Raw genomic sequence first — 10,637 nt, forward strand, 5'->3', positions numbered from 1 at the left:
AGAACACTACCATACGATAAAATTCACTTCATACGGGATTAGATCTACTTAATAATTGAATCAGGTGTCTAATATAAAGTTTGTGGAAATCATTAAATTTGGTAGTTAACACCATCAACTGACTTAATTTAGACAACCACTGAAAGCCATGGGGCATTAAATACTTATTTTGTCCTGATATTGCACTCTCTAGAGTCGCTCATCCACGATTTCACCAAGGACCGAACACATGATTTTCAGGTCCCTTCACAAGTGCTTAAAATATGGACAACTAAGCTAGTGTCTAATGCTTTATATGTCTTTAAGTTAATCAATATTTTAAATAACTAAAGTTTTACCCATTTAATTTGTCATATCCAGTCACACACACACACACAAGTAGCCAAGTGATTCCAATTTTCAGAAAGTTTGATGTGAAATATTTATTTCTCGAATAATTAATTCATTTACTTATCTCTCGAAAGATTGAATGGAAACGACAAATCATTCTATCGCCTTGATGATATTTTAATTTGCAGACCTTAAGTTGAATTACGTTAGGTAAACATTTATGTTGGTTGTCGGCTCAGTGGTCTAATGGTTAAGTGCTCGCGCGCGGAACCAGTAGGTCCTGGGTTCGAATCCCTCTGGGCGCGGGATCGTGAATGCGCACTGCTGAGGAGTCCCATACTAGGACGAAACGGCCGTCCAGTGCTTCCAGGTTTCCCATGGTGGTCTAGCTTCAACTGACTCATGATTTCAATCTGTGAAATTTATGTTTATGTTTTTCGAAGAGGTTAAACACCATGTAACGAGATGCCAATCTTTTTTTTTTAATGATGAATCATCAATTAGACATTTGAAGAATTACCGAAACCTAATTGGAACTAATAATCAATTAGAATGATTAAGCATTAGAAGTTTACCTCACATCAAAAAGAACCAATCTAATTCTGTTTTAATGTTTTATGCTAACACTGAACGGTTGATTATATCCCTACATATTGTATTATGCTTTTAATATGTATATATAAGCTAGTAATTATACAAATTTTGGAAGTACAGACTCGACGACGACTTGAAAAAGGTGGAAAGAAGATTACAGTCAAGTCTATTTGAGGATATATGTATGGAAATTAGTTTTTTATAGTTATACATGAAGGTATGTATGTATTTGATGTTTGTTATAACAGAAGGGATATTGAGGGGTCTAGTTTAACGATCATTTTCTTTATAATTAGCAGATAATTATGTTGTAAGCTTTCAGTGAACTTATTAACTACTGTTATACATTATACTTTTCGTTAATTATTACTAATTGATTACGTTCAGTTCGCTTCGCTCTCTACTACCTATGGTATGATTGTGCTTAATGTTTTGGTTCTTATTTAGCGTACTGTATGATCAGACATTTTCAGTACATTATTATGAGTTGTTAGTTATCAACAAACTGGATAAAATAAGAAATCAATCATCCGGCCCTCTTTTCATCCTACTCAACATATTGATGTGAATAATTAAGAACTATGGGCTTTATATCATCTGACATTGTTCTTTCAAGATATTATCACACTGTTTCAACGCTTTTAACATTGATATTATCATTAACTCTTTATTCAGATCTATTTACACTTATTCAATATTTACACAAAGTTCGAAGAATGATAAATCATTCATTCACAATTGATTGATCACTGGGTGGTGACCAATGTCATGTGTGTCAAGTCCTTATTAGTGCAAATCGAATGCTATCGACCATGTTGCAATGTGGGCACCAGTCTAAATGACTCGACACTGTGTGCACTATTGTGAGATTAGATGGGTGACACAGGATAGAATCCGTCAGGGAGCACCAGTTCCCTCAAGATTACAGGTACACCTTGCTGACGAGTGTCAAATAGCACAAAACCCGGGTCCAGGGTTTCCTGTCGACTACCTCCAACCACCATCTAAATCATTCATTCCTTAGATATTACACATAATACAATTCCAACAAAATCAACTACCTCAATTACAAATCTTCTCTACCACCCTACATAATATATTTAAAATAATAACAAGTTGTATATCGATTTAAAATTTGGAATTTATTAAACGTTAAAATTCATAATTTATTCAAAAATAACAAATCAATTAATCAATTAATCGATCAATCAATCAATCATTAGACCATCAAAGATTTATAGAAAGAATTCATTCAGTTTGACACATGATGTAAATCGATAGAAATATGTGAAATATCAAATTAATCATGACTAAGGTATAAATTCTGAAATTCATGTAAATGGAGTAATAGATAAATAAGATTAGAATAATATTGTTAAGGTTAGTTTTGGGAATAAATTTAAAGTAGATTTTTATTAGAAGGGATATTGTGGAAATTGTAGTAATTTTAATAGTTAAGAGCATGGGTCCACATTCAACAGTGATATATGTTCTCTTTTTAATATAGCTGGTACTTCTAGGAAGAGCGTGTCAACTTACTTACTTACTTACTTACTTACTCCTGTTACTCTCAAAGGAGTATAGACCACCAACCAGCACTCTCCAACACACTTTGTACTCGGCCTTCCTTTCCAGGTCTGTCCAACTTTTGTTCATTTTCCTCATGTCTGTCGCCATTTCTCAGCGTAATGTGTTATTTGGTATTCTACTCTTCCTTTTGCCTTGAGGATTTCATGTGAGGGCTTTTCTTGTGACTCAGTTGGGTGATTTCCTCAATATGTGTGCCCTGTCCACCTCCAGCGCTTCTTCCTCATTTCTTCCTCCACAGGGATCTGGTTTGTTCTCTCACACAATAGGTTGTTGTTGATAGTGTCTGGCCAACGGATCCGAAGTATTTTGTGTAGACAACTGTTAATTGTCCAAGTTTCCGCCCCAGTAGACAGTAGAACTGACTCGACATTTGTATTGAAAATTCTGACCTTGGTTTTGGTTGACAGACAGTTGTTTTGAGTTGCAGATGTCCTCAATTGTGAATATGCTTCTCTTGTTTTGCCGATCCGCGCCTTCACATCTGCATATTATTATTATTACCATTATTATTATTATTATTATTATTATTATTATTATTATTATTATTATTATTATTGGTGATTATTCGAGAAATATCCAAGTGCACATAATTTTTGTTAAATTTATCCGAAAATATTCGAAAAACATGGTGATGTAACAGGAAAATATATAAGTAATATATGTAAAAGTATTATAAGAACTGTTCATTGGTTGGATCCTTTTCAAGCTAATTATACAAATATTCTAGAAAGAGAAAAATTGATAGTTATATAAAGATCGGTTTCTTAAATAGGAAAAACAGAAATCATTGGTCACATAATACCAAACTTATTTAATTTCTCAGGTAGTATTGTATTAATTACGGTGTCATTTTGATTGAGATCATGAACCGATTGATGTTCAACCATCACTGGAGACCTGGAACCACTCGCGCGTTCGCGCGTGAAGCTGAAGACCCTGGGTTCGAGTCCCGTGGGCGGGATCATAGATGATCACTGCTGAGGAGTCCCGCAATAGGATGAAACGTTCATCCAGTGCTTTCAGGTCTTCAATAGTGGCCTAACATCAATCGGTTCACGTTCTCAATCAATACTTACTAATCTCCACAACCCCATACGGTATCGTATTGCTGGATTCAGTACATCTTTTACTCTGAATAGAGTAAACGTTTTCTTTTTGCTACAATCTAATCTCTAAAACTATACAACAGTGTATAATGTTATCATAATAACTTACAATTTTCATATGACAATTTGTTACTAAGCATAAACTAGGTCAGACAGAGAAGAAAATTATTGTTTCCAAGTGCTTTTATGTCACAGAAAAAAATTGAAATTCTTCAGTGTTTTTTTCTTTTTCAAAAAAAATGGTGTATCAACATTTTATGTTTGTAGTCTGTGAGAGTAAAATAATAATAAAAAAACTAGAGGGTGCTGAGTCGGCTTTCCGAGAACTGCAACAGAGCCTCCAGAGACCCTAAAGGAGCCGAAGAGTCCTAGCCAGTCAGAGCATGAGGGAGCTTTCTAGAATGTCAACGTGGCTTGCTACTATTGGTCAGTAGCGTAATATGTCTTTTAGCGCATTGGCAAAAATATGATGTTGATTTAACAAATCTTAACATCTATAAATACCCATGTTTTCTGTACAAAAATGAACCTTTGGAGTAAAGTGTTTTCGCTTATTTTGTGCCCTTTCTCTCGAGTTAAGTTCGCTGCGTAGTTATAGCTTGCGGGTTGCCAGAACAGCTTAGTAGCTTTGTAGCTTAGGTGGATAATTTTGATAAAGTTTTGTTCTTTGAGCTGGACGGTTTGGTCGTGGAGAGATAATCGTTCTTCTGAATAACATCATCAGCACAAATTTCATGTAGAAGTAAAGTGTTCAAATTTCTTCACTTGTGTTTCTTGTTGACCTTAAACCTGTCATTGTTTACTTCTTTGTTTTGGTTGTCATCTCCTCATATGAAGTTGTTGACTTGAATCAGTTTATAAGTGAAATGAAATTGTGAGATAAATAATGATCAGAATAAATAGGGTCAACATGGCGTGAGAGGGTGGGTTGGAGTGTGCTGGTCGGCGGCCTATGCTCCATTAGGAGTAACAGGCGTAAGTAAGTAAGTAAATAGGTAAGTGGGGTGAGAGAGAGAGAGAGGATAATGTAATTACAAATCAGAAATTACGTAATATGTAGAATAATATGAATTAAAGCATAATAAATAAAACTTTCGTCTAAATTTCATCGAATCGTTTCACAGTATCTAGGCGCCGAGTTGATATGAGACATTAAAGAGGAAGAATGTTGTATTTGTAAAATCTCAGTGAATGAATTTGAAGTAAATCCAACAGTTTCCCTTAGGCGGCCTGCTTGAATATCTGGGCTACCTGTTTCTGCCATCTGATTATTTCAACAAGTTATCTGTTTTCATTTGTTTTAATTTATAATTATGTCCATTAATCGCATAACCTATTCAGGCGCTTTTATGAAAAGCCTACGACCTTTCGCTGCACAAGTTACGAAAAAGTACTATAAAAGGCATCGTGGTGGTTGGCAATATGCGTTAAAGAGAATGAACATTAATCGTATGTCAATTCCCGAGCTACTAAATTCTAACTGCCGATCACTAATCAACAAAGTGGACTATCTGCAATTCCTACTTACTCAAAATACGTATCGTAATTGTGGTGTCATCACAATTCAAGAATCTTGGTTGAATGATTTACAGGATGACTGCCTTGTATCACTATGTGATTTTAAAATTTATCGTCAGGATCGATCGAACAATAAAAAGAGGTGTGGTGGCGGTGTAGCTACGTTTGTAAACATAAACTGGTGTCGATCTTCGTTTGTGTGTTTCAAGTTTTCAAATGACTTTATCGACTGTCTAACTCTAAGATGTCGTCCAAAACATCTGAATAAATACAAATATGTTTATGTTACCAATATCTACGTGACTCCAGATTGCACATCATCTGCACTATCTGTTTTTGCTGATGAATTCACTGAGTTCGCTGTTACTGCCTTCAGTGATTCACTTTCAGTTGTATGTGGGGATTTCAATTCATGTGACTGTAGCTTCCTTACGTCTCTAGGTCACCAAAACGTAGTAGATTTTCCTACTCGTTTGGATGCTCATTTAGACTTCGTTTATATGCGACTCGTAAACGTGCCCTATTGTCTAGCTCGGATCACTGTATAATTCCTGTTCTACCTAAAGTATATGGAAAGCATGGGAAGAGTACACTCTTACATCAAACCAGGAAAGTCAAATATAGGAATTACTCAGAAGAAAATATCCGAAATCTGAAAAACATGTTTCATACGACTAACTGGGAATTATTTACAGATGACTCACTCGAAAACACTACTGATGTTATCACTTGTTACCTTAAATTCTGTTTTGATATTTGTTGTCCCACTGAAACCATTTTTGTAAGTTTTGATCGACTTACATCTTCACAACTAAAACGACTACGAAGGATGAAAGAAAGAATGTACAAGGAGAAGAACTCTAATGAAGTTCGTAAACTAAATGGTCTGATAAACCTAGAGATTAGACGTCTCAACTGTATGTTTACTCAAAAGCTCTTATCTTGCAAAAACTCTCCAAGTATGTGGAAATTCTTTAAAGAACTTACAGATGACAGAAAGTTTAGAAGCGACAACCAGCTGAATGTTTGTGACTTAAATAAGTCTTTTGTACGTCAGTCATCTGATGTGATGCTCCCTCTATCCACGGGTTTAAAAAATAGCTGTGTTCCTACTTTCACTGAAACTGATGTATGAGGATGTCTCCAGTCGCTTAATTCATCTCGATGTTTGGGACCTGATGGTATCCCAAACATCCTTTTTAAAAAATGTGCTGACGTTCTGTGTCATCCGTTCACAACTATATTTAACAGATCCTTCTCATCTAATCTCATACCGAAAATGTGGAGAAAGATGAAGATAATTCCTGTACCCAAGAAAGCATTTGGTGATAAGAATGTAAAATTTAGACCTATTGCAATAACTTCACCCTTCCTCAAAGCCATGGAAAAATTATTAATACTTCCACTTCAGCCTGCGATAAAAGAGCATACTGACCCATACCAGTTTGCATACAGGCGCAAAAGAAGCACTTTAGATGCTGTTGCAGTTCTGCATCACAACATAGTGTTCAACTTAGAAAAGGGTAAGAAGTATGTTCGATGTGCTTTTCTGGACTATACTTCAGCTTTTGACTCTATACCAAGACAACGTTTACTTAACAAGTTAATCAGCGTCAACACTGACAGCTGGATAACCAACTGGCTATGTTCCTACCTCTCTGGAAGGGAACAGTACACTGTGTTTGGAGGAAAGAGTTCAGAGTCTCTACTGTCTCATGAAGGTGTACCACAAGGAGCTGTTCTTTCACCTCTTCTATTCTCCTTTTTTCTGCATGACCTGCCATCTTCCACAGAAAACACTTTTGTGAAATATGCGGATGATCTCACTGTATGTATGCCTATATCTTCCTCTTTACATCCCATAGAAACGAATGAGTTTTTGTCTCGTATTGATTGTTGGTCTGTTGGTAATGGTCTCATACTTAATCCGTCTAAATGTCAAGCTGTTAACTTTAGCATGAGACATGAACGGAATCTAAACACCATTTTGAGATCCCATAGTGCTTGTACCATCGGAGACTCTTTGATAAACACAGTGTCGAAGGTCAATTATCTTGGTGTCACCTTTTCCTCTGATCTGTCTTGGTCTTCCCACGTTTTATTGTTATCAAAGAAGGTTTTCCGTCTGACCTACTACATAAAGAGATTGCATGCTCTTGGGATTACTCGTCATTTACTCTTACAATTTGTCAATTCTTGCATATTACCTATTATTCTTTACTGTTCTCCATTATTCTTTCCCGGGCTTTTGAGAAAAGATTTTGCTGTATTGCGAAGAGTGCTGAAGGCAGTCAGCAAGGTGTGTGGTGAATCTTTCGAGGTCATGATTAATATGGTTGTGGATAGACATTTAAAATCATGCAAACTCCTGGCAGGTGTCATTTTATCAGACACTAGCCATCCCCTTCACTCTTATCTTTCTCCTTGTATATCTTCTGGTAGAACGAGACGTAATTACATTAAAATCCATGCATGCAAGGAAAAGTATAAAAGTTCTATAATACCTTACCTAGCAAATATACTCTGTGACGAACAGGTTGTTAGAATTAACCTAATCAATAACTTACATTCTTAACATGTCTTTAATTTTAAAAAGTTTGTACAGTTTTTTTTTAGGGTTTTTTTTTAAAAAAAACCTTTTTTTTATTTCTTTTTGTGTTTGCTACTGCCTTTTTGTTCGTTGTTCAGTAAGTAACTTGTTGAAATACCCTGTGCTGAGAATTCTATATTGTACCAAAAAGATAATATTGAATAAAGCCATTAATAATCATAATAATAATTATTATTATTATTATTATTATTATTATTATAATAACGTCTTGCCTAACAATGTGGTCCATGCTTTTCCTTGAAAAAGCTGAGATTTTACAAATACATTCTCCCTCTATAATATGAATTAGGTCAGATATAGTAGATAGGGATGAATGATGAATAAACTTCTCATAAAGGTTAGCAAGTGTAATGATAATAATAAAAATAATAATCATAAGTTAGGGACATAAAAATGAACATTAATCAAACCTTTATTATATAATTGATTATTAACTAGTTGACCCCGAAGTTGGTCAGGGTAAAAGGATCGGCTTTGAACCAGGTTGCCAGGTTATACTTTGGATTTACTTCAAATTCATTCACTGAGATTTTACAAATACAACATTCTTCCTCTTTAATGTCTCATATCAACTCGGCGCCTAGATACTGTGAAACGATTCGATGAAATTTAGACGAAAGTTTTATTTATTATGCTTTAATTCATATTATTCTACATATTACGTAATTTCTGATTTGTAATTACATTATCCTCTCTCTCACCCCACTTACCTATTTACTTACTTACTTACGCCTGTTACTCCTAATGGAGCATAGGCCGCCGACCAGCACACTCCAACCCACCCTCTCACGCCATGTTGACCCTATTTATTCTGATCATTATTTATCTCACAATTTCATTTCACTTATAAACTGATTCAAGTCAACAACTTCATATAATTCAACCCCAACAATAATCCTCGATTCACATATTACAATTTTAAATGATGTACTCTACCTTAAATCTGTCCAATTCTATGGATTATTAACTTGGATATAAGTGTAGGACCTGATGAGGAATTATTGGAATGGAATTTAGCCAGTAGTGAAATCGAGAACACGTGTTTCGACTGTGATTGAATTTCAGTCAAAATATCAACAATGAGATAATACAAACCATTACAAATTTAATTAAAAATTAGACTTGTTGCACAAGTGACTAGCTATCAGGACTCAGCAGCTAAGTAGATAGCGTGATAGTGTTCGAGGCGAACGGTACTGAATGGAAGTCGCGGAGTGAACATCAACTCTCGAATGAAGATACTTCCAGCTGACGAGCTATATGTAAAACGAAACGCATGTACTTAATTCCACTGCTATCGATATCCCATATATCCTATACTCCCCAGTGTTGTGAAGTGCGGTGTTTGAAATCTGATACATGGTATGTTACGCGCTACCCCCCCCAATTGACTGCCTGAGAGAGAACACAAGGGTGGGCGAGAAAGTGTATTGTACTGCCGAATTATATATATACATATATATCGGTCTACCCTTAGGAAATTTGCTGATTTTGACTCCAATTAAGTGCACTTGACCTTTATGTCACTTCTACTTGCCATCGATTGACCTTTTTCTACTTCTGATTGATTCTCCATATCAACTAGTAGTTAAAATCTCTAGTCAAAAGTCGTCAAAGCAACAACACCGAGATTAATTCAGTTATTATTGATAGTTTTTTGTGATAAAAGACTGTTCACAGTCAAGGAGTAGTCACGTAGATTGTGAAGGTAAAGTACAAACTAGTTAGTATCTTTTTGCAATAGATCATAAATTAGGCATTGTTGTTTACATCAATAACAAGGCGTTAGTTAAATCTCAGTCAAAAATTACTTTTCAGTGAAAATTCTAAATATTGAAGTGATATGCCTTTAGTTTTTCTGTCTTTCAAATACATTCATCACTTTCATATACAAAATCAGCATACCAATTTATATTATCGTGGTCTGGTTAATGAACGCTGAAGCGTTTACTCTGAAATATAGTTTATTTGAGACCATCTACCGGTAAAATTTTGTAAAGGACAATGGAAGTCCATTACATTCTCTATTCTGTAACATTTAATGGATTTTGGGCATTCAACTTGTACTCTGTTTTTTTAATAGTTAAATCCATGAGTCGATTAAAGCTAGACCACCACAGAAAACCTGGAAGCATTGGACGGCCGTTTCGTCCCAGTATGAGGCTCCTTAGCGATCAGTAACCACAATCCCGCACACGAGACTCGAATTGGGGATCTTCAATCTCGCATGTGAACGATTGACCCCTAAACCACTGATTCGACATCTAACGGTATTAATGTCTAAATTCAACCGATCGATTCATGGTCTTAATCAATAACACAACAATCTCCACAACCCCATACTGATAATGCAACCATATATAATATTGTTGCCCCGTAGCCCTATTCTTATTCATTCAGTTGGATTTACATTTATCTTAATTGTAATTATCAACAGAACAAATGATAACATGATATTTATCAAACGGGTTTTGTGGATATTATAGTAGTTTCAATGGTTAAGATCATGAGTCAGTTGAAGCTAGATCACCATGGAAAACCTGGAAGCACTGGACGGCCCCCTGTGGATGTGTCGCTCAATTTCATGGATTAGCTGAAGTTAGACAATTACACTGTTGGATGCCGACTCAGTGGTCTAGTGGTTAAGTGCTCGAGCAAAAAACCAGTAGGTCCTGGGTTCGAATCTCATCGTGGATGTGCACTGATGGGGAGTCCCACGATGCGACAAAAAGGCCGTCCAGTGCTACCAGGTTTTCCATAGTGGTCTAGCTTCACCTGACTCATGATCTTAACCATTGAAACATAATATTTCACAATTCTAAGTTTATAAATACTATACATTTCTGATTTCCAACATTTTTGTACATAACTTACTAGTATGTGTTCGA

Source organism: Schistosoma haematobium, chromosome ZW, assembly GCF_000699445.3.
Source record: "Schistosoma haematobium chromosome ZW, whole genome shotgun sequence".
NCBI lineage: Eukaryota > Metazoa > Platyhelminthes > Trematoda > Strigeidida > Schistosomatidae > Schistosoma > Schistosoma haematobium.